The sequence below is a fragment of the Triturus cristatus genome, chromosome 5_2, assembly GCF_964204655.1.
Source record: "Triturus cristatus chromosome 5_2, aTriCri1.1, whole genome shotgun sequence".
NCBI lineage: Eukaryota > Metazoa > Chordata > Amphibia > Caudata > Salamandridae > Triturus > Triturus cristatus.
Genome location: NC_140588.1, coordinates 436995442 through 437020728, shown reverse-complemented (window position 1 = coordinate 437020728; position 25287 = coordinate 436995442). Strand labels below are relative to the sequence as shown.

The 25287-nt window shown below is 42.0% G+C and overlaps 1 protein-coding gene across 8 annotated transcripts in view; it reads right to left on the bottom strand.

Moving 5' to 3' along the window:
- The window catches only part of CCDC201 (coiled-coil domain containing 201), a 193029-nt gene extending 168492 nt beyond the window's left edge, over window positions 1-24537 (bottom strand). For 2 of the 8 annotated variants that reach the window (XM_085607380.1, XM_085607372.1), the window contains exon 1: window positions 24416-24522. The gene's annotated coding sequence lies outside the window, so the exon portion shown is untranslated. Of the gene's footprint in view, window positions 1-7754; window positions 7859-13313; window positions 13416-14042; window positions 14401-24208; window positions 24338-24415 lie in introns of those variants that run through there. The other 6 variants (XM_085607374.1, XM_085607373.1, XM_085607376.1 and 3 more) reach the window with 6 other exon arrangements.
- Window positions 24538-25287: the final 750 nt, after the last annotated feature.

The window sequence follows — 25287 nt, the reverse complement described above, 5'->3', positions numbered from 1 at the left end:
TCTAGTAGCAAGTACAGATGTACATCTTACGGTGACTAAATGCACATATTCCTGAAGGCAGCTAGCTAGCTTTGGGTAACATAGAGAGAAACATTTTGCACTTTTTTAGGCCTTGAGGAAAAATCACATTTACCACAATTATGTCAATGAATCAGAATGCAAACCAAAGCTGTGTAATATCGAGCAGAGTAAATCTAGGACCAGTATGCACGCAATAGCCTGGCCTACATTATTTGCCAATTGACTTTTCATGGGGGGGGGTAAGGGTGGAGGCGCATGGCACACATGCTGCCCAGTTTGTTTCTTGTGAATTTGGTCAGTGCACGGATCAGTTACGATTCCAGCCTTGTACAGCCCTCCACAATTCACTATGTTGATCATCTCTGTTAAACGGACTTATTAAAAATCTAATGAATTGATTTTTTTTTTCGATCAATGCGTATGATTTTTGATCTACATTAGCAGATAGAATTTGTGCATGGTGGACCAATTGTTGTAAGAATATAGTTCAAGCATGTTAGATTGGTCTTTATGTACAAAAAATCTTTTCTTTTTCTCCAGAGAGTTTTATTTGAAAGAAGAAATCTTAAAAATCTGGTAATTGAGAGGCTAAACTATCTATTTTGGACAGCAACAACGTAACATACATCATAAGTTTCAATAATAGCGGGATACAATGTTGCTACATGAAGAAGAAATCAGGGGCATCTTAAGGATTTGGGGGGCCCTGGGCCAAACATATTTTGGGGGCCCCTGTTCAGGACACCTTTGAATTTATGATCTAATTTGAGCCCCTGTTTCCCACGCAGTTTCCGCTTCCTCAGCTGCGCTAGCGATTCAGTTTGCATCATAGGCATTAGCCTATATATTCCCGATGTAAATGGACATGTGCAGCTTACAGGTGTAGGATTCAGGGTTTCCCGCCCTGCTACTACATTTTTAATACTTTTTAAATTGTATATGTGTGGCTGAATTACTCTGTGCTTTTTAACAATTTCTCCTACCTATGCGCCCTTGCACTTTACTTGATTCTGCTTGCCAACACCTCCTTAGCTGCTCCGATTCACATTTCGGTTTTCCTCCAGTCCTGGTCCGCTGCTGCTGATATGCCGATTGTGTGGAGGGCTGGGGCTACTATCGGTCTACTCACTTCCGCCCACGCAGTTTCCACTTCCTCAGCTGTGCTAGCGATCCAGTTTGTATCATAGGCATCAGCCTATATATTCCTGATGCAAACGGATGTGCGCAGCTGATAGCTGTAGGATTTGGTGTTTCCTGCCCTGCTACTAGGTTTTTATTACTTTTTAAATTGTATATGTCTGGCTGAATTACTCTGTGCTTTTTAACAATTTCTCCTACCTATGCGCACTTGCACTTTACTTGATTCTGCTTGCCTACACCTCCTTAGCTGCTTCGATTCGCATCTCGCTTTTCCTCCAGTCCTGGTCCGCCGCGGCTTATACGCCGATTGTGGAGGGCTGGGGCTACTATCGGGCTCCTCACTTATGCCTATGCAGTTTCCGCTTCCTCAGCTGCGTTGGCGATCCAGTTTGCATCATAGGCATTAGCCTATATATTCCCGATGCAAACGGACGCGCTAAGTGGACGTGCACAGCTGGCGCGCTGCTGGCGCCAAAGGTAAGCCTGTCTGCGCCCGGAGGCGTTCGGCGCCGGCCATGCTGCCCAGTTCCCCTCCGGTGAGTTTCTTCCACTATATTGCAATAGGGAAAAACTGCTTAGCCTTAGGCGGCTACCATTATGTCACTGTACAGCCGCTGATCCGTGGTTGGAGGTAGACTTTCGATGCAATAAGTGCAACTGGACTCTCAGCCCAGGAAACTCGCACCCAATATCCTCCCACGCAACAATAAGTGTAAAAACAATAAGAAAACAGAGGACTTAAAGGCCACCCTTTTAAATTGTCGCTCTATACAAAAGCATGAACCATAAATTTATGGCCTACTTTTAGACTAACAGTCTGATCTTTTATTTCTCACTGCCATCCCTACGGGTTATAACATTCTTAGGAGGGACCGATTGAATGGGAAGGAGGGAGGTGTTGCCATAATTTACAATAAAAAACGAGACTGCTTAGGCTTCTGCTGTACCTTATCCCCCCACCATAGCATAGCTGGATTTCTGATTTACAGACCTCCCAGTGCTATTGGAAATGTTATTACTACGCTTAATACAGCCACCACCTCCCTGGCCTTAAAATACAACAACTGCCTCATTGTGGGATATTTCAATATACATATGGACAATGGAAGAGACCCTCAAACAATTTCCTTGTTGGAGGCGCTGCAGGCCTGCAACATATTTCCATCTGTTTCTTTGGCCACCCATGAGAAGGGCCATACCCTAGACCAAATCGTTCACAACTTTGACATATCAGTAAGCCTACCTCTTCCCATTACCTGGTCTGACCACCTCCTATTAAAATTCGTCATTCCCAACTCTGCCACAGCCCCTTGAGCTAACACAGGGCAGAGAGTCTCTAATTACAGGACGTTCCATAAAATAACCATCCCGATGTTAGCAGACGCCCTCGGTCGTTCCTCACCAGAGCTGTCTGGCTGCCCCGACTCGGACGCCCTCTCAATAGATTCATGGCTCCGAACCAACATTGATGCAGTGGTACTGGTTGTTTGCTGCTCCTCAAAGAGGTCAGCCCCACCAGCTCCATGGTTTAACGATTCCCTTAGATCTCGCAACAGAAATTGTGGAACAATTGAACGAGAATGGCGTAAATCCTATCTACCTGAGGACAGGAAGGTGTATAAAGACACCTTAAATGCTCATTACATTCTCGTGAAGGCAGCCAAGAAAAACCTCTTTCAAACCAAGATAGAAAATGCCCAAAATAAGAGGAAGGAAATCTTTAGCATAGTTAAATCCTTTACTGCCCTGAGAGCCGGCACAAAGGAAGGGCCATGCACTGAAGAATGGTCTAAGTAAATAGTTGAATTCTTCCACAAAAAGATCTCCATGATCCAACAAGCCTTCACTAACATCTCAGAGGAAGAACTGACCTTCTACCTTAGTTCTAATAGCAAATTTCACCTCTTGGATCCTCCATCTTTACTAGCTTTCCCTGAGTTTCAGCTTGAAGAGTCACTGACCCCTCTCCAAAGCATTAAGTCTGGCTCTCCTACTGACCCATGTCCAGGGAATATCTTGAACCTATTAGCTCCCACCATAAACCCCACAGTAAACCAGCTCTTTAATGCTTCTCTCTCCTCGGGCAACATGCAGAAATTATGGAAGAATGCGAGATTCTTCAACTGATAAAAAAGGCTAACGCCAAACCGACGGACCCTGCCAACTACAGGCCAATCTCCCTTCTTCCGACCCTCTCCAGAGTACTAGAGAAGCATGTAAACAAGGCGCTCCAAAAAACACATTGAAGATGGGAAGCTCCTTCATGAGTCCCAATCTGGTTTTAGGGCTAACTACAGTATGAAGTCTGCTCTGCTGGAAGTGACTGAATTTCTCAAGGGTAAGCTGGACCAGGGAGGCAAAACTGTTCTGATATTGCTCGATACGTAGGCGGCCTTCAATATGGTCCCACATGAGAGGCTCCTGGAGAGACTTGCTAACATCAGTCTGGGGGGGGACCGCCTTAACATGGATGTCATCCTTCTTGGCAAATAGATCTCAAGACATCTGGCTCCCCCCTTTCTCATCCCCAGTTCCAGCCATGAATGTAGGTGTCCCTCAGGGCTCCATTCTCAGTCCTACCCTTTTTAATATATATCTATCCCCCGTGCATTTCTGGTAGAGGAAGAGGGCGCCAAAATTGTTTCCTATGCTGATGACACTCAGCTGATTTTTACGTGTGAAAAAGGAACCGACTTTGACGGGGCAATGATTAGGTCTTGCCTCACAAAGGTTTTTAACTGGCTTAAAATCAATCAGCTGAAGTGCAATCCTGACAAAACTGAAGTTGTTTTCTTTGGTAATCCATAAACGCCTGACTGGAGCGCTTGGTGGCCAAAAGATCTGCCGCCCCCGCCCGCTGAAAAGGAGAAAGTCAAAAATGTAGAAATTGTCATAGACAAGACACTCTCCATGTGCTTTCAAATTCAAAATCTAAATGGCACTTGCTTTGGCATACTCTGGATGCTATTCAAAACTCCTGCCACTGTTACCGCTTGAGAACAGAAAGATCGTGGTGCAGACTCTGGTGACATCAAAGCTTGACTATGTCAACAGCTTGTACCTCTGTCTTCCCAAATCCCTTATCCAGCGCCTACAAGTGGTACAATACGCGGCGGCCAGAGCCATCCTGAGACCTAAACCCAGATCTAGTATGACCCCTATTCTTAAGTCTCTCCGCATAAAAGAACGGATCGGCTTCAAAGCGATGACCATCTTCTTTATAGCTTTCCATGGCTTAGGAGCCGGCTACATAAATAAGCGCGTTAATCGCTACACAACAGCTAGACCCCTAAATTCTTTTAATGCCAACCTGGCCATCATGCCTAAAATATGCAGTGCCCGCATTGGAGGCAGATCCCACGGCTTTCTAGGTTCAAAATTGTGGAATAGCCTTCCTGAGTCTCTGAGACTAACCACAGACCTACTCTCTTTCATGAAAGAACTTAAAAACCTGGCTTTTTGATAACTGATGGGTCTTTTACGCATTTTTTCCTCCCACTGTCACGCGCCAGGACTCTCTAGTCTGAGTAGCTGTGCGCTTTATTAAATACACTATTTCATTAGGCCCCTGACAGTGCAAAGGAACACTCGTCCAAATTCTAAGGGCCTTATTTATGAGACCTTGCTTCACTTTTATGCCGCCAATGCGTCACTTTTTGTGCCGCACCGGCAGCGTAAAAAATGTGCCATGATGCGCCCTATTTACAAAGTGACGCATCTAGGCAGATGCTTCACTTTGTAAACCCCTGCACCGCATTATACCTGCGCCAGGCATAATGTATGCAGGGTGGGTGTTGCCCCGCAAAATGCCTCGTAGAAGTGGCGCATTGAAATCTATGAGAACTCAGTGCGCCACTTCTAGGACGCCATTGCGTCAATATCTTACACCTGCCACACAGCAGGCATAAGACTGATGCAGGCCCTTTCACATGGGGCTTGCCCAATGTGAAAGGACACATTGCTGGAGTTGCGTCTATTTTCAGACACACCCCAGCAATGCATCACTTTTGCGCATACAGATTCGTCAGAAATACTGACATATCTGTAACTCCTTGCGACATGATGCGTCATACAGTAAATATGACACATCCGTCATGTCGCAACGAGGGCGCACTAAGAATTGACGCATCCCTGTTTTCACACAGCGATGCATCACTTCTCATAAATAAGGCCCTGAATGGGTTTACATCTAATATTCAGGGATAGTTTTTTGTGTTTTCAATATTGTAACACAGCAGCAGCTCACCAATATTCCTGCAAATAATCGCTGTGACGCCCTCCCATTTCTTATATGTTGGCCTTGTTTTGATCTAAAATAAACGTTTTTTATGTATATTGCATGAAACATAAACACAAAATTTCTCTGCAAAATGGCTGTACTAGACACTCACACATCAGGTACATAAGAAATAAATGAATGGAAAACAGAATTTAAAACAAACTGTTTAGGAAATATTCAAGGTCATTTGGGAAAAACTCTGGAAAATGGAGCTGACTGTCAGCGGGCCCCCTGAAAGGCTGGGGCCCTGGGCCAGAGCCCACTTTGCCCCTGCATTAAAACGTCTCTGGAAGAAATAGATACGACTACTTGGAGTACAACAAGGGTTCTAGAAGTCAAATAGGAGCGGATTTGCAGTGGTGCGACTCAAAATAAAGGCCTCTCCCTGTAGAATGTAAATTCCCCCCCCCCCCCCCCCCCCCCCCCCCTCAGTATCCCATATCTCAAAGATATTCATTGGCCTTCGGCTGAATGGGGGCCTAGGGGGCAGATTTCCCTTTGATCCTCCAGTTTTTCCTTGGTGATGTAACCACAACAGTTGTCAGTGCATGGAGCGTTAAAATACAACAGTTTAAAGTATTTGCAGAGGGGATAACGTCACTGTCGGGTGATCCAGAAGGAGTCATACTAAATGGGAACACAAAAAACAAAACACTGATAAATTTCGTTGGCGTCAACGTGATTTTGAGATGCAAGGCGTTCAATGTGAGGTCAATTGTCGCATGTCCTCAAAGCCAACCATTTTGGCACTGGCAGTGAGCGACCTTGACCTGTAAAACTTCAAAACAACTACAAAGTAAGCTTAGAAGTTGTAGTGAAACATTTCTTAATTACGAAACTGGAGGGCAAAGGTAAAAAGAAATGACCTTTTGTATTTCGACCAGGATTTTTTAACATTCTAACACCGCCCTACTGGTTAAAACATAATAATAATAAATTACAAAATTAAAAAAAAAAAAAAAAAGAAAACCACAAAAAAAACAGGCAATGACCGAATAATATTTCAAGTAAACTTTTTTTTCCATAGATGCATCATCATTCACAGCATGGTGATGCATTCCTTGCGTGCCACATAAGGATGTTAGACGAGTTTTGCCACGTTAAAGAATATATACAATTTGTAAATCATTCACTGCATACAACTAACCCACTTCACAATATGCCGCTCCCCTGGAGACACATTTTAGCATTTTAACAAACATACTCCGTGTAAGATGCTGTACATTTTTCCTCAGATTCAAATACATACAACACTCTAGTTATGGGGCTTAACGTTTCGTACATGTAGGGCTGTGTTTATGCATAGATCTAAAATATGTCTGACTACAAAGCACATTCCCATAATATTCCTTTTATGAGAAATAATCCTGATGCAATGACATGCTTCTCTCACAATCTGTGCAGGCACAGATACTATAGGCAGATCAGCAGTCAAATATGAGCTCAAATAAGTGCTGTAATTTAAGCCTGGGTGCAATTTAACACAGATATTACACTGGTAAAGAAGTGCATGTATCGAGCTTTTGTAACAAAACAACCCCATTCATGCAGATAATATTGAAATCCTGGTCCTTAAAACCTACGATGCTAGAGGTCAGCAAAAATTCTCACAAGTGTGTTCTCATGTGGTGCAAAGCCAGCTTATTAGATCAGAGATCGTCCTATCTGCTGGCTCTCATGCAAATCTGAGTAGCCTCAGTTTGGGTGATGTTCTACAAGACAGACATATCAAATTGTCCCTCGAGATCCAATTCGAATATAACCGGTACATACATAGGCGATCCACTGCTTAAGGAGCCAACACAAGGCCATCGGCTAACCTGTGCCTCTCTCCCCGATACAAGCATACGTGATAACTTTTGGCCAGATTTGTAGCAGGATATCTGGATTCGACAGTGCACGTTTTACAGGAGCCTTCCATGAACAAACTGAAGTTCATAGCCACCTGCTCTGTCAAAGCAGGACATCCAACATCTACAGTGAGGAAGGCTGATGTACTTCAGACAAGCATGCAACCTAGAACAATGATCCCAGCCACAGTCAACTTTATGAAGTCTCCCTACCATTAGGCCCAGGCAAGGCTATCAAAACATACTGCTTTCAGTTTATGCGGCATGTTTAATACTAATCCACATCAAATATGGAAACTAAGTAATAAAGGAAACAATTAAATTCCTTAGTACAAAATACATTTTACATTTCATTTCTAAGTTTTAAATATACAAGTTTCTGCTGGTCAGGAAACAATAGCAAACTCCTGCCACATCTTCAGAGGTTTCTTGCCACCTCTCCAGAATGTAAGTGCTTCAAATACCTTCTTTATGCAAGTCAAATGTACCCACTGTCTTAGGGTAACAGGACAGTCCTGCAATCTCGTTCTCTAATGAGATCGCCTGCACTTCACTCCATGCTGAGTTACTGGAAATGTAAACAAATTAGAAAGTGATAGTAACAGAACTATATGTGTTACGTAAATTTGACATGCTTTAAACAATAATTAGAATAGGACAAAGTAATACCTACCATGCCAGCCAAACAACACCCAAAGCTATTGGTTTATTATTTGCATAGCACTCATTTGAGGCAAGGGCCACTTTGAGAGCACTCTGAAGAGAGGGAGCATAAAGAGTCATCAGATAGTGGTCCAAGAGAAGAGGGGGCGATGGTTAAATTTTAACTGCAATGATGTCCAAACAACTATTAGGACAGGTGGGTGAGAGACCGTTCCTGAAATTCCTCATGTCCGCAGCATAGAATAGTGCACCAGATAAAGAGACCATGAAGTCATAACTTTGAACCTGGTTGTTTAAGAGTTAGCCTAACGGCTAGGGCGCTCGACCTCGGACCTGGGGAACTGGGTTCGAGTCTCGTTAATGACGCTGAACATCCTGTGATTCTGGGCAAATCACTTAATCTCCCCGTGCCTAACAAAAAAAAAACATGAATATGTGTCCTCATGTAACGTAACTGGTGCTATGTAAAGCGCTCTGATACCCGATTGGATTCGGGTCAAGTTCACGCTATATAAAACTCTGCAAAAAAAAAAAAAAATTCAAAGTGCTAGTGTCCCCTGAGGGCAGATTCAATTTTGGGTTGCTGATCATAGACACCTGGTTGGCAAGAGTGGTGTTCTCAGATTGCTGAAGTATTAGGGTAATTAATATGTTGGGCCTCATACACAGGAAAAAGAGTCTTATATTCATCTTTCCATGTAACAGAAGCAAGTAGAGGGATTTCAGTATTGATGAATGCGATCAGAGATTCAAAGGGATAGGATGAGGAGGGCACATGAATGTGAACATTTTGGAACTCTAGAATCCCTTTGTGGTCAGATTTTTATTCAAGATGTCATGGTCTCACACAGAAGATAAAGTGTACATGGAGGCTGTATTTACTTAGGTTTTCAGTGAGAAGCAGGATCGTTGGACAGCACTGTGCCTTTAAACAACGTTCTTGTCCAGCAGGTTCCTCCCAGTGCTTTGTCCATCTCCTGGTCACTTTTCATTTGGATTTTGAGCTGGAAGGATCACTCTCTTTGTCTGCTGTATATATATATCATTTGATTTAATGACTTTGATTTGAGATTTCACATGACATTTCAAAAACTCTTGCATAAGGGTGTTGTTTATTTGATAGAGGGCATGCACCAGTATTTACTTGTACCCTTATTTGAATTTTCAAATTTATTTTGGTTTGTGACCTGCAGTTTCAGCAGGGGCCTAGGTATATCTTTGCATTTAATTTTTTATTCTTTTCTAAAGGAACAGTGTTGGACAGTTCAGTACATTTTGTTCACGTTTGTTAAATTTGCAACATGTATTTATTTTACTATGTGGGCCAGTCTGCCAAGGAGCCATCCAGTCAGTAGGCCCAGGCTAGTGCTAGTCGTGGGTGCATGAAACAACTTTTTCTGTGGTATAAAATGTAATTTAGGGCTGGGATGGCATTTGATTAGAATAAAAACGTGGTGGTTTTATTGTATTTCACTTTTTTGTGTACAAAATTGTATATGTGGGGTAATATCAGATGCCTTGGGAGGTTGTGTGTTGTAAAATTGTATAGCTCCGTTCATTTTCGTTTTTTGACATTGCTGAATTAATGGTATTGTTTTCTTCAGTGTTGCCATGACTCCTTTGTCTGTCCTCTGTGTGTGTGTTTGCCATAGGCTATCATTGGTTTGTCTTTGTTCTGCATTCCATGTTGCAGGAGGCCATTTTGGCCATTATTTTGGAGTCTGTGTGCAGAGGCCTGAATGTGTTCTCTTTTTTCCCCATGCCTCCTTGCTCGTTGTTGCTGTTGTTTGGCCATGTGGCTCACAGTTATTTTGTGCATCCAGCCAATGTGTCTTTGTCATAGGCTTGCAATGATGGATGTGATATCAGTTTAATAATCTGCTTGAGGCTCATTGTAGTATGTATATTAAGAATAGGATTTTGATTAACAGTGCTTATATATTACATGCAATTTTTTCATATTTTTCATTTTGCACCTCTGTGCCTCATAATAGGTTTCGTCTCCTCCTCCAAAACAAGCATTGGCACTTATTGGTAGTATTTTGCTTTTATTTTTTTTATTTTCTCTTAATTTTGTTTAGATTTTTTAAAAATTTAAATTGTTTGTTTTGTTTTCTATGCATTTTGCCTCTGTCGATCCATCATCTATGCACCATTAGTGCAGAGCCATGAAACATCATTAATTATTTTATGTATAATTCTATTTCCTCCTGGACACTCTGGCTACGGTGATCTGCAGACACATCAGCATCATTTGTTTTTTTAATGATTATTCCATTTTCCCCTGGACTACATTGCCTGTCATAAGTGCCCACTAACCTCCATTTTATTTTAGCTTATTGTTCCATTTACCCATGCAGTTCCCAAAGTGTCACCGGTGTCTCCTTTAAAATATATGGACAGTAAGGAAAGAGCTCTATCTAATGTTATGGCCTGATGGTGTGGTTTCACTTTAAAGTGGTTGATTTATTATTACCTATGTAACCAACCCCAATAATATTGCCTTTGTCTGTACTAATTCCAAATGCAACAATGCCATTTTTCACTGAATGTTTTTCTTGCTTGTTTGCTTTTAGGTGCACAAGAGAAGAGAGACACCACCGCAGAATTATGGAAGGGGATGATAAGGAGGATGACAATGACGAGCCAGTCATTGTGGAAGGGTACACAGACTCCTCTGTGTCACCTTCCACAGGGACGACACACCCTTCTACCTCTGGTTCTTCTTCAGGCATTGGCATAGTAAAAATGTACTTCTCTCCAGTTTGGGACTTTATTACGATTAGCAAAGATGAAAAGAATATTGCAATATGCACATTTCAAAACATGGTGGCGCGCCGTTTGCGAGTCAACGAAGAGTTGCACAGCCTGATACACATTGGTATTCCAATTAATACTCAGAAACCATAGTATTCCATGTTCAATCCTTTTTATTTCAAACTGTATAACTCTACTTGTCCATCACGTCAAAAGTGCGAAATTCAATTGTCTTGTGCCTTTTCCTTGCTCCAGAATTGCCCATCCGGGCCTATTCGTAGACATTTAACAAACCTCAGATCCTCAAAATCATCCCAATGATATCCCACCCAATGCATTTCGGTCTGTAACGAACTTCGTCAGGGGTATCTGTGATATGCAAAGATATATGTCAGCTACATCTATATAATGTTCAACAATGATAATAATATACGTCTCTTGGATCAAAATGAGACAGCAAAACAAATATAAATATACAAAGTATATTCAAGGCTAATGTACCCAGATTTCTAATAATCATAATAAAATACATTTTGTTGACGCCAATTGTGTAACACAAGTTGTAACACAACGCAACTGAACCCGTGTTATTCAAATTTGATTACATACGTTGATCTCTTCAGTGCGATAACAGTTCAAACTCCCCGGTTTTGCCACTTTTAAACTAAATACAACATTTCAAAACTAATTAGACGCCCAAAAAACTCCTGTTCCACCCTAACTGATAAATGAAACATCATCAATCCCCATTGCATACCTGTTTTACTCTTGCTACATACACAACGTAACCTCCCCGTGTGCGCTTAAAGCTCAATATCGCCTACAAGTGCATAACCAACTGAATTTAAACATGCGTTACCCTCCCCACCTGAAAACCCCTAGTTACGCAACGTCACATGTCCAAATGCCCCCACCCCCTGAATCCTGATAACCACCAATAGAGTGAAACCAGTCCCTCATAAATATTAAGTTTCCAATTTTTGCCGCTACGTGCTTATAAAGCAAAAATTCAACATAACAAATGGCCATCAAAGAGTCAAATTGAAGCGTGTGGGCAGCATATATTCTATTGTTTCTCCACGTCATTAACGTTACGTGAGCAGACTTTGATGTGAAAATAATGTATTCAAATGTTCATTACTGCTTTTCATCGGGGTGCTAGACAGGGTTGGAACGGCATCATTTCCAAAGAAGACTGTCAATAACCTGAAGCACACCCTTCTGGATTTTAAAGTTCCTATCTTCTGTTTTTTCTGTTTGGCGTGCAGCACTCGTAATGTGCTCTGTTCCTTGTGCACATACCGTGAAACTGCAAAACATGGTGGCGCGGGGTTTGCGAGTCACCGGCGAGTTGCACAGCCTGATACACATTGGTATTCCAATTAATACTCATAAACCATAGTATTCCATGTTCAATCCTTTTTATTTCTAACTGTTTAACTTTACTTGTCCATCACGTCAAAGGTATGAAATTTAATTGTCTTGTGCATTTTACTTGCTCCAGAACTGCCCATTCGGGCCTATTCATAGGCATTTAACGAACCTCGGATCCTCAAAATCATCCCAATGACATCTCACCCAATGCATTTCGGTCTGTAACGACTTTCGTCAGGGGTATCTGTGACATCTGTGATACCCCTGACGAAGGTCGTTACAGACCAAAATGCTTTGAAAGCTAAAGGTTTGGGGATAACCCTGCAAAAAAGGGCTAAGACCCACAGCGGCACTCTGTTTGGCTAGAAAAAAACGTGATACCACATTTTGTAGATGCCAGATACACAACCCCTTCATTTTTTTATCAAAAGAATACAACCGCGTTACATCACTACAGTTCGCTTAGCATTGCAGTATCTCCTATAAAAAATATCACACTGGGCATTCTGTTTGTTCACAATTTTAGAAAAGCCAGGAAGTTAAGCCAAACAAAATTTTCATAATGGTAAGACAGTCCTATAGCCGATGAGGATGGTTCTGAAACATTGAAGCTCAATATAGGGGTGTGAAAATAATGGTCAATGAAAGACATATGATGTTGGTTGGTTGGCAAATGCAATGAGACCTCATACTTTCCAGCCATGCTGGACTATCATGGGAACTGCTGGTATACTCTATAAATGAATTACACAGCACAACATTGGGGGTGGGAGGTCCCTGACCATGGTCACTCTCTCATTACCTGTTAGAGCATGAGCAAGAAAAAGAAAGCCTTCTCAACAAACATACATGGTGAAGATTACTTATAATACTAGTTTACTTGGGCCTGCAATCTTCACAGTAGACAGTAGAGTACCTACAATATGTTTTTAGTCTTACAGTACCACAAGATATATACGAGCGAGGGAAAGATTACCAACAAGCAAAAGAAAACTAAAGACTAGAATAGCCCAGAAATGATCAGCTACCAAAAACACACCATGAAATAGGGAAAATTAAAAAAAAAAAGATAATTCAGGGACAACAGAAACTAAATACAAATTGGATAGGTGAGTTGGATAAAAGTAGACAGTATCAAAAAATAAACAAGGCAAAATTAAAAGTAGTATAATGGTGAGCAGAGGTAAAAGTAAGTTAGGGGAAAAATAATAATAAATATTAGGACTTACTGGGCTGTGCAGAGCCCTCAGCTGTGGTGCTGCTGGTTGGTGCCTTCTCCCCAGCTCTTCCTGTACCCTCCTTTGCGATGCCCCTCTTCATGCCCTTGGGTGCTGATGATAGAGTAAAGAAGATTAAAAAACTAGAATAGTGGTACAGGTAATCTTCACATAATATAATGACAGGCAAACACAGTAACATTGAACTTATTTAAATGTGATAGCTAATGGTACTGGTATCAACTATTGTTGAGTTGCCCATACTAATCATAAAATCCCTATTTCAAATTTCCTTAACAAATACTACATTTGTAACTAGTGTATTGCAATGCATAATCTTAGATTCTAGTTTCATTTCTCAACCTCTTGATGGACCAGCTCCGCCTTCCTTTTTTGCAATGCAGAGATGCATACTAGTACTACACATCACTGTATTTTGCTTGTAGCTTGTGCTTGGGACTGCACAAGCTACATAAAGAAAGTCAGAGAGAATGCTAACTCACTGATATCACTATAGTGAAAGGGACAGAGGAGTTTGCAATGCCTTCTTAAATAATCAGCCAAAGCGAGCATCGATGAGTACGTTTAGGTTGTGCCGAGCACCCGCCTAGCTCAAACTGGATCACATAATAATATTCTTAATGTAAACTAAACGTCATTTACCTCGGAGTGTGAGCAGCATGCTATTCAAATTTTTTTTTAGCATTGTAGAACACAAACACACAAATAATTAATACTCACCGAGTCCCGCAATCTCGATGCCTGGGAGGTCGAACTGGTCCTTTTCCCAGTCAAGGGCCCAGTCGTGCGTCATCTGCTGGGTGGTGTGCTGGACTTGGCTAATGCACTGCACACACCTGCGCACCCTCCCTAGCTGACAGGGGATACCGTCTGCCAGGCCTGCCGCCTGGTGCCAACATGGAGGGGAGGTGGCACTGCACAAAATAAATTAGTGCTGCCACTTCAGGCTCATAAAAGATTGCTCGGGGCTGCACCCCTTGGTGGCGCTGTCATTCACAGTGTAGTCGACTGCTGCTTCTCACAGTTCAGGGGGGACCTGCCGCTGCCACTCCCCTGTTTGCCCCACTCTGACATGGAGCTGGGTGGGGGAAATAAAAGAAAGACAGGGGAAGGGAGAAACAAAGCAAACGAAATACAATTATGGAAGTAAGGAAAAATAAAAAAGTACAAAAACTGATCAAAAACCGTGAAAAAAACCAAACAAAATGTAAAACACACACAGCCAAAGAAACACACACTAATACAATAAATACAAATGAGGGGTAGATTAATTAGTAGGGTAGAGTATTGAAAAGATTTAGAAGAGATTCAAAACAGGCCCGGCACCATGAACAGAGTAAGAAAACAATATGTCCATGCCCATGCGCACCTCATGGTGCCATTTGAGCACAATTTCCAACACAAGAACGTACTCCATGCTGTGTTTGATGTAAAAACACAATAAAATGGGTGCTACACCCCTTCGCGGAACTCCCAAATCTTTGCACCACTTTGCCGAGTTCTGCATAGCGTAACTCCGCCAGGGGCGCAACGGCTCTTGAGGGGGCCTCTCTGAAAGATACATGGAGGGGCTCTGGATTTAATCAGGAGCTCTCAGGCCAGAGTACTGTGCTGAGAGGGCCCACTGCAGCTCAGGCTCTCCCCCTGCACTGCGGGGCCTGTGTTATGCCACTGGACTCCGCGCACTCCACCCACGCATAATTTTTATTATATCTAAATGTCTTTAAATGGAGTCTTTAGCTGGTACAGGTCAAAAGTGAGAAATACAAGTATATAATGTATACTTTGAGTTTTCCTATGTACAGATTACAGCCTGACCCATGATAATGCCATTTTGGGACTATTCACCAACATAAAATTCTAATGTCATTCTTGTTCCACCCTTATATAAAATGCACTCTACTTTAAGGTCAGCAAGGTTTGCTTAGGGGCAACTGATTTAATATTTCAAATCAGGTATTCTTACCAGCCAAAATGTTTTTTTTGACAGATCTGTGCAGCAGGTTTCAAGCTACGGCTGTCAGGCTACACAGGTTAGGCCTGAAGCCATGTTTTCATTACTACTGTAGTGGATGACAGAAAATAGACAGGGTAAATATTGAGGGTACATCACAGAAAAGATGGTCATTTCCTAGAACATTGTTCTTGTATTGTAGGTGGAATAAGTAACAATCTGATTTGTCAATGTGGAGATTATTCCAGTCTTTTAAGGTTAACTTCTGTTCCTTGCTTGCTAGAGTATATGCTCTAGAGGAAATTTTCAATTTCAATAATAGTAAATTTAGAGATATATCTTTTAAACAAGATGACTGTTAGACCCAGGATCCCTGGTTGGCTGAGGTAGGTACCTTAGGCCAAATAGGGACCCGCGGTTCCACGTCAGGGAAAGGAAGGTCACCTCTTGAGATAGCCCCGCTCACCCCCTTGGTAGCTTGGCAAGAGCAGTCAGGCTTATATTCAAGGTAAATGTGTAAAGTTTTTGCAACCACACTCACAGCAACCCAATGATGACACCACAAATAGACTCCACACAGGTTTTATAAAAATGAGTACAAACTTAACGTAAAACATACACAATAAGATCACACAATATAAATCCAACATATGCGTACTTGTAATATTTCTTCTGGCCGGTTGTTAGGTTAGCCAGCACTTGTAAGCTCTGGCGATATTAATGAGCACTTCTAAACAGTCTACTGTAATCCTGACACCATGTTATGCAGATTGTAATGCTTGAATTAGGCACTTTTGCAATGTACAAATAATGCAATGCGTAGCACAACAATCAGGTACTGTGCAATGTAAAAATAATGCAATTCGTAATACAACCACCAGGTGCATCGTAATGCAGAAATAAGGCAATGCAAATACACTAATCAGGTAGTTCTTTATGTAGGAATAATGCAATGCACAATACGCTAATCAGGTAGGTCGTTATGCAGAAACAATGCAATGCGTCATACGACAATCAGGTAGTTCGTTATGCAGAAATATTGCCATGCGTCATACACTAATCAGGTACTTCATTATGCAGAAATGATGCAATGTGTAATACGACAATCAGGTACTCCATTATGCAAAAATAGGGTAATCCGTAATACACTCAGGCACCGATCATGGTGCCTTAGGAGGTCTCTCAGCCACTTGTGCAGACTCACAGGTAGCCTATGAAAACAGTTGCCCCCCACACGGGTATGATATAACACAAAAAGTGCAGCTTCGTACTCCGGCCCCTGTACTGCCACTCCCTTGGCAATACGGGCCGCGATACGAGCCGAAGCAGAGGCTTGCGCTGCTGAAATGAGAAAGAGGCCAAGAGAGTCTCCCTCTGAGCCCCAGGAGTTGACACACGTTAACTGGGGAGTGCGAACCCACTCTCCTCGTCCAGCGACTTGGGCCGCTGATGCAATCTTTGAGACTTGGCAAAGGCGGGCTTGGGCCGGTGGGTCAAGTCCTCCAGGTCTGCCGGTCCGGGCCGCTACGAAGATCTCAGGTTGCCACAGGGCACACGGCATTGCTGAGACTTCCTTGAGCTTCGGGTGCATGATTACCGGGCACTCCACATGAGGTCTCAGGCTGCACGATGGACACGCACACAGTGTCACTGAGACTCACTTTAACTCCGGGTGCACGATGCAAGGCAATCCTCACGAAAGTCCCCCGCTGCCCAAAGCACGCGTGTACACACACACACACACACACACACACACAGGTCTCCCGCTGCACGAAGCACACGCACACATCATCGTGGAGACTCACTTGGATTCCAGGTGCACGATAACAAGGCAATCCTCACGAAGGTCTCTCGTTGCGCAAGGCACACACACACACAGCGTCGTGGAGACTCTCTTGGATTCCGGTGCACACATTAACTGGACAATCCTCACAAAAGGTTCAGGCTGCAAAAATCACACACATCCAGTGTCGCTGATCCTCGCTTGGACTCCAGGTGCCCACGATCACAGGGCACACCTTAAGAGGGTCTCAGGCTGCAACAAGCACACACACAGCACTGCTGAGACTCTCCTGGAAACCTTTGTGTTCCTGAGTTTCCTCAACAGGGAGCCAGCTCACCTCGGGCCCTAGGGGATCAGTTACTTCAGGACACAGCACAGCAAGTCTTTTCAAGCAGGGGGACACAGCACACAGAAAAGTCCCTTCAGCCTTTCCTTTGTTAAAACAGCAAACTGTAGGCCAGCCCCAGGACACACAGCAAAGGTCAGTCATTTCCTTCAGTCTATTCAGTTGTTTCTTCCTTGGCAAAGGTTCCTCTTGACCACAAAGTAGCTCCAGTCTTGTTCAAACTTGATCAAGCCATTCTCCAAAGTTCAGGGGCTTCAGCTCTCATAGTTATACACCTCAATGGCTTTGAAGTCTTTGTGTTCAGGGGGCACTGACCCCTGTTCAAACCAGTTCTGGGTGCCTCCCTGCCAGTGACACCTTCTTCCTTTGATTTTGGGGTTCTGGATTCTCAATCACTTAGCAGGAGATGGGACAATTGTTTTATAGCAGCAACCCAGGCCTCTTCATCCCTAGGGGCTACTCCTCCCCCTACACTTCAGCTGCAGATCAGCCTGTTGAATGTCTTGACCCAGGGGATGAGGTGAGATAGCCCCAGATCCTATTGCTTTCAAATCCAGACAGTCAATCCACAACCAGGCAGAGACACAAAGAAATGTTAGAGCACAAACACCCAGCCACTTCTAAAAGAGTGACTTATAAACACACAGTGCAAAAACCATCTTCATAAAAAGATGTATTGTTACATTGTGAGTTCAGGCATACTAAACTTCACCTCTCAACCTCAGCCTTTGGGAAGATAGGCTGGAAAACATTTTACACAGCCTTCCCATTCTATTCTATGGGCAAGATGGCCTTTCAACAGTGAAAACCGAAATGGAGATTATTTCACTGTCAGGACATAGTACACACCTTAGTACATGTCCTGCCTTTCACATGCACTGCACCCTGCCCAGGGGGTACCTTGGGCCTACCATAGGGGTGCCTGATGTGCATAAAAAGGGAAGGGTAAGGTCTGGCAAGTGAGTGCACTTGTCAGAACAACATGGCAGTTTAACAAACTGCTCGCAGGCACTGCAATGGCAGGCCTGAGTTCCTCTTTTAAGGTTACTTGTGTGGGTGGCACAATTAGTGCTGCAGGCCCACTAGTAGCATTTACATTACCAGCCATGGCACACATAGTGCACTTTACTAGGGACTTTACTAGCAAGGCAAACATACCAATCATGGACAACCAATTACCATTACACTTTATACAGGGAACACTTGCACATTGACACTGTTTAGATGCTTTGGACACTTTGCCACTGCTAAATTGGCAGCACTAGGTCAGACAAAAGGTCAAGGGGGAAAGCAAAAAGTTTAGGGAACTTTAGCCAAAAAGGGCCAAGTCCTACAATGACATTAAAAGAAATTGAATTACACATGCCATAAAAAAAGTAGATCACTTTTGTGAGAAAGTGTCTCCAATTGTCACCTCCATTTTTTGAAGGTGCGAGATTTACTCACAGAGCATAAACAATGGCTTAGGCCTGTTGGCAGGAAGACTGGGTGTGAGGTATGTGACTCCTATCAGCTTATGTAGGGCATGAACTTCATTAACTTGGAAAGGGCCAGGGTGAGGTCTGCCCATTGCGGCTGGGTCTCCATCAACCAGTAACAGTGAATTTAAATTCCCGCTTTTTGCCTTAAATTGTTGAAAAATCACCTCTCTGGTTCCTCTTATTGGAATATTGTTGTTTTGATGCCATTTTGCCCATTAAATATTTCTCCAGTTTTATAAATCAGTTGGATTTTTATTTTGTGTTTTGGTTTTGCAACTGTTTTGTTACAGCTAAATACTTTACCATTTTTTTTTAAGAGAAGCCTGTCTGCACTAGCTACCAGGGGGTTGATCCCGATTTTAAATATATTGAAACTGTTTTACCCAGCCAAGTTTGCGACTTTATTCCTTGTTGTGGACTTATATCCACCCTAATTAATAAACCACTTTTATACAGTTTACAACTATTACAATTCACGTTTCTTACTTAATAAAATGTATGACTACTGCCAAATCTAAAAGAAGCACCTGTGCTATCAAATGGATTGTGGAAAAGCAGGTTGCCACTCCATAGTTAACGTATAAGACCTAAAGACATTCTATAGAATTTAAAAATAACTTATAATCAATTACATATGCACAATATCTAATTTCCCAATATGTGGACATACAAGATGATTGTTGTTTTAAAAATAATTTTCCCTTTGAAACCCCCTATATTTCAACAGGGTTAGGACAAATTCTAAGGTTAAACATTCGATTAACAATTTAATAGACTTCCCCTTTCTCTGCCTTTTCAAGAATATACACAGTAGGGGTATGCTGACCTCATGATCTTATCCCTTTATATTATTTTATTAAGAAACCAAATTGGCCTGGTTACATCATAGCTTTCTTGTAATGCTTCCAACTGGAATCGAGTAAGTCTCTTGAAGCTAACGTATGCCACACCTCAAACCTTGCAGGCAAATATGGCTGGCTAGAAAATTCACACATTTCAAACAATATTCAGGGGTGTTAAATGTCATTATGCCCCTCTATGTGGAAATGGTCTTCTATCAGATAGTAGTAGTCTGCTCCACATTAATGTTCTCCATATCACTTACAAAGAATGGATTACCAGCCAGATATCATATGCTGGTTTATATATTGCAACATGCCACCCTTATGTCCATGGCACGATAGCTAATTCACTTTGGCCTACAAAATGGGGCCTTCCTTCGATACCTCCTGTTAGTGAAGGTTACCACAGGATCATCATATCCTCAAGACAATATCACCTTATAGATTATGAGAAGAAATCCCCAGGGAAGGAGGGAGATCTTGGTTTCTAAAATTCATGAACTCCTAAGCAATGGTATATGTTCTACTCAGAAAGAAACAGTGAGAATTGTGTGGGATAACGGTAGGGGGTGCAAGTGTCTCATGAAGTGTTGATTAAAGTTTGGACCAGGATACCAAAGACAGCATCCACAGGCATCTCAACCCATTTACTGTTTCATATCCACATTGACCCCGGTTCTGTTGCACAGATTCTCATCTGGCCTTTCCTCTTAGTGCTTTAAAAAAAACTTGCCTTTATTAGACTGCATTGACATTTAGATACTCTGGAGTAAACTGTGACTGATGATCCAAGCACTCGATGGAAGCCGATACCACATTAACCTGGGTGAGCAGCATACTCCGACAAGTTTGTTGACCTACAAATTGATATTGCATTTTCGACCATTACTTTGAAAGATGCTTAAAAGATATAATGCTAGCAGTGATAGCATAGTATGGGCTACATAAACAGGAACAAGAAGTGTACAGTTAGATTCAGACCAATTTCAGATCTGATAGGAATGATAGGCATATGTTTTAATTGTGCACAGTTCATTTTTTGACAGCTTTCCCACAACATGGTACTTGTTAGGTCTCGCCTGACCCAGCACATGCGCTGGTCTGGCGAGACTTATTGATAGAGCTCCAAAAAGTGCTACCAGGCCAGCCTAGAGCTACAGTGCATGTGCGCGGGCGCGCGCGCCGCCTTTACCACGATTACTTTCACTTTCGCGGCCGCATGGCGCTTTGATGTTTGATCGCGATCACTTTCACTTTCACGGCCGCTTGGCATAGCCAATAGGTCTCGCTTTTGGGACCTTATAAGTATTTAGTTATGCAACTGTTGCATGGCTAAATACTTATAAGGTCCCAAAAGCGAGACCTATTGGCTATGCCAATGCTGGTTTTTAACCTGGCACTGCTATCCCTGCAATAATATTAGTCAGCAATGCCTCATCCATTTTATGTTTTTTGTGGTTTTATGCTACTCCTAGAGTCCAGATTTTAAGGCCTTTTTTACAGCTAAACAATTTCGGATTTTGCGGGCCCAACCTCCACTTTTTACAGCGGTTAGATTCCTTATTTCTATGTCATGTAATCCTGAATTATGTTCAGCAAGTACTGAGGATTAGGAGCAAACTAAATGTCTTGACCCTTGCCTGCCACATAATGCTCTTGCATCATGATTTTTTAAGCCGAGATGTCCCTTCTTGATCGAGTAGATTTTTATCTATTCAATGTTTTAAAACTTTATAATGTAATATACTTGGCCAGATAGTTTGCTGTCATACTCCTTTTGTCATCATATTTAGCACTTTAAACACTATAAACACTTTCTGATCATTCCTTTGTATGATCTTAACTTGTGTTTTAACAAAAGTTTTTGTCTTTTTTTGGCTAAATTAGCTGAATAAAAGTATTTGGACAGACTGACTGAGTAATATTAACAACAGCAAAATCACCCCTCACTGCGAAACCCACCCCTCACTGGGAGCTTGGTATTGAGGAAAAGTGAATGGAAGAACCTAAACTTCCATTAAGAGACACTTTAGGTATACACATATTGGACCTTAGTTATACACATATTGGACATTGTTATACACATATTAGTTAACACTTACTATGTCCTGCAAATGTTTCAGTTTTATCTTGTATGGGTATTTATTGGCTATATGGCTTAACATTATCATCTACAGCTCAGGTTCAGCTCTTCAATAGCTAGTTATAAGATAATATGTTAGGTAGTACGAGAGCTCATGCACTCTGGTCTGGACCGTAAGCATTGTAGGGGCGGAGGACGATTTGCACATGGTTGTTTCCTGTCTATAGTGACACAAGGAGCAAAATAATATTATAACAGAATGTGGTACTGAGTGACTGCACTGGCTGAGATTATTTCAAACATTTCTTCCATCTCTATTTTTGACTCACTAACGCACCCTGAGGGTAATGGGTTTGAGGAGACATGGATCCAATGCTCACTGTGCACAATTTCAAGCAACACCTCTTTGAAGACCATCGAAACGTTTGCTGTTTCTTTTGGTCACTTACAGAGGGGATCTGACCTAGCAATTCTGGCTAGACAGTGCTTTAGGAGTAAGGCCAACACCGTTTTGCTCCTGCCACTAGTGGCATAGTGAATAGAAAAAAACAAGGACTTTGATATGACATCCATGTAAATGGCATTGTCTAAAATCACTTAGATCCATCCGTCACTTTTTTACTGTAAGCATCTCTAGCTGTGTCAGGTGTCAACAGATATGTTATGGATGGCTCTCATAGAGAGCCTCTATCAGTTATTTCAGTTTCTATATCGCATAATTCACTACTATGACATATTGAAGCCCATGTTAGATGTCCTTCACATCTAACATGGGCTTCAATTGGAATTCCATAGAGCATATTATCAAGCCCATTATCGCCGTTTTAGCGGCAGTTTTCTGCCGCTAAAGCGGCGATAATTTTATCGCCTGGCTTGATAATATGCCCCCATATTTTCTGCTGGACACGCTAATTCTCGTGTCAAGCGTACAAAATATTAAGTGGTGAACAGGGTGTCAATTTCAGACCTCAATGGATATAGCAAGAGAAAGACAAAGACAAAATAAAGAGTATGTGAGAGAGAAAGAAACTAGTGTGGGTACCTGGGGAAGAAGAAGAGAGACAGAACTTATTCTGACAAAGAAGTGCAACAAAATACATATTCTATTCAGAATTCACATTAAAATATAAGTATTTTTCACAAGCATAAGTTTCCAGTTATTTCATTCAAAGTGCGAGTAGCTCATTCAATGAGTTTTGTCTGTGCAGTATTTTTTTTTTTTTTGCAGAGTTTTATATAGCGTTAACTTGATCCGAATCCGGTATCAGAGCGCTTTACATAGCACCAGTTACGTTATACGAGGACACACATTAATTTGTGTTAGGCGAATGGAGATTAAGTGATATGCCCAGAATCACAGGATGTTCAGCGTCATTGCCGAGACTCGAATCCAGTTCCCCAGATTCGAGATCGACCGCCCTAGCCGTTAAGGCAACTGCTCTTTTCAGATTCTTAATGCTCGACTACAATTACCAGATTGCAAAAGAGAAGACAGGACTGGCTAGAGGCTCACGCCTGACTTGGGACTGAATAAGGTTTTCATATATACAGCTCTGACTGTTTTGCAAAAAAAAAAAATAAAGCCGATTACAAGCTCCACAAATTAGAGATAAATTCGGGAAGTGGTACACGACGAACACAGAAAACTTGAGAAGGCTTTCTTGAAACGAATACTATTTGACCGAACTATTAACATTTTAGGATTTAACCCTTTCATAAGCGAGGCAACATATTTTAAGGTTACCATAAGACTGCATGCCACCAATGATGCAGTGCTCCATTCGTGGATATTCCTTTTAAAACCTACTGCATCTTGGGAGCTGCAGTCCAGGGTGAGAGAGTTGTTCTAGCTGCTGAACTAACACCCCAGGAAAGAGTGACGCTCAAGAAAAATCCTGAAGGGGATGCTCAGCGTCCTTCGTGACATCTAGCCATCTGGTAATCACATGATTTTTCACTTTTGTCTCAGCCCTATATAACAGCAGTTTCAAAGTCTTCAGGTTCTTACGTGAGCAACTCATCATATCAAGAATATTTACATTTTTATTCCGTGATTTTTGTATCCTTGGTTTTACAATTGTTATAGACAAGACTACAAGTCCCAGAATGCAAAGAATTGGCTTCTCGTGCATGGATTTCGAGAACTTTGACATATGTAGTAGCTATGTCACCGTTAAGTATTGGAACGCATTCCATGTCTACACTCCCGTTAGCTCAAATTGATACCCATGACATTTTTCTAAACTGACATATTTCAAACGTTATCTACTGGATATTATAAAAAGCCTTTGCTTTCAGGGCCAGAAAGCACTAAGTAAAGTTGACATAAAACACTTCGATTTTGGAATACCTCGATAAACAATAATCATTAGAATATTAACACTACACCGCACATACCGTGGTGTTTGTAATCATTCCAACAGTTTCTCTTGCAAACCGTTCAGCGATTAAAATGTGGACGTTACATGAACTATTTCTTGTAACGTTTGAGTCACAAGAACGTTTAAAAAAACATTTCACGACAAAAGGCATTCCGTATAGTAAAACTATAAAACAAACATTTTCGAAAACCAGTCTTTTTGTTGGTCTTTAAAATGCGCTTACCTACGTGTTCAAAACGGGGTGAGAATGAAACCAGCTTGTAGCGACGCACGGTGAAGGCGAGCAGGACGGTAGCCGTTAGCTAACAGCTGCTTTGAATCGGAGAAATTACCAGGGAAAGAAAAAAAACGCCACCAGCATCGTTTAAATGAGTATTGACATCTGTTAAACTTCAAGCTACGGTACACAATTGTAGGAGTTTTTGTCAATGGTTCGGCCTGGTTCGCCTTCAACTCGGTGTCTCTTCCAGGCTTGTAAGGGCGAACAGTCACAATTTCAATTTAACTGTTGCCAAAACTGATTTTTGTTAACTTTCAGTTTAATGTAATTCATGATGGTCCTTTCTATAGAAAAACAACATTAGCAACGTCGATATGTCTGCCTATTTTATAAGTGAAAGTGATTCCTTATCGATTGATGTTTGTATGCATGGATCCGTGGGTGAATGTGATAATAAATATATAGTTGAATGGGATGATGGATGGGTGAATGTATGGATCGCAAGAATGAGCGGGGCGGAGTTCAAGGAATTGTGTAAAACTAGTGAGTTTTTAGCCGATGAATGGCTTCATTCACAGATTACTGGATGAATAGTTGAATGCCCAAATTCATGAAGGAGTCCAGGGGTGGACTGGTTACACCAATCTAACATGCTGAGGTCTGAGACAGAGCAGTAATGGTGTAAAATGCCGAGCAACACCCATTGCACCAGGGCTGGACCTTCCAAGGCTGACTGCAAGCATTTTCACCAGTGATTTGCAACAACGGCCCAATGATGCTTACAATAGGTTTTAAATTCTCACTACTGTGCCAGTGCAGGCTTGACACAGGAGTGGAGGCCATCTTGCCTTGAATCCCCACCGCATGCCCAGAAT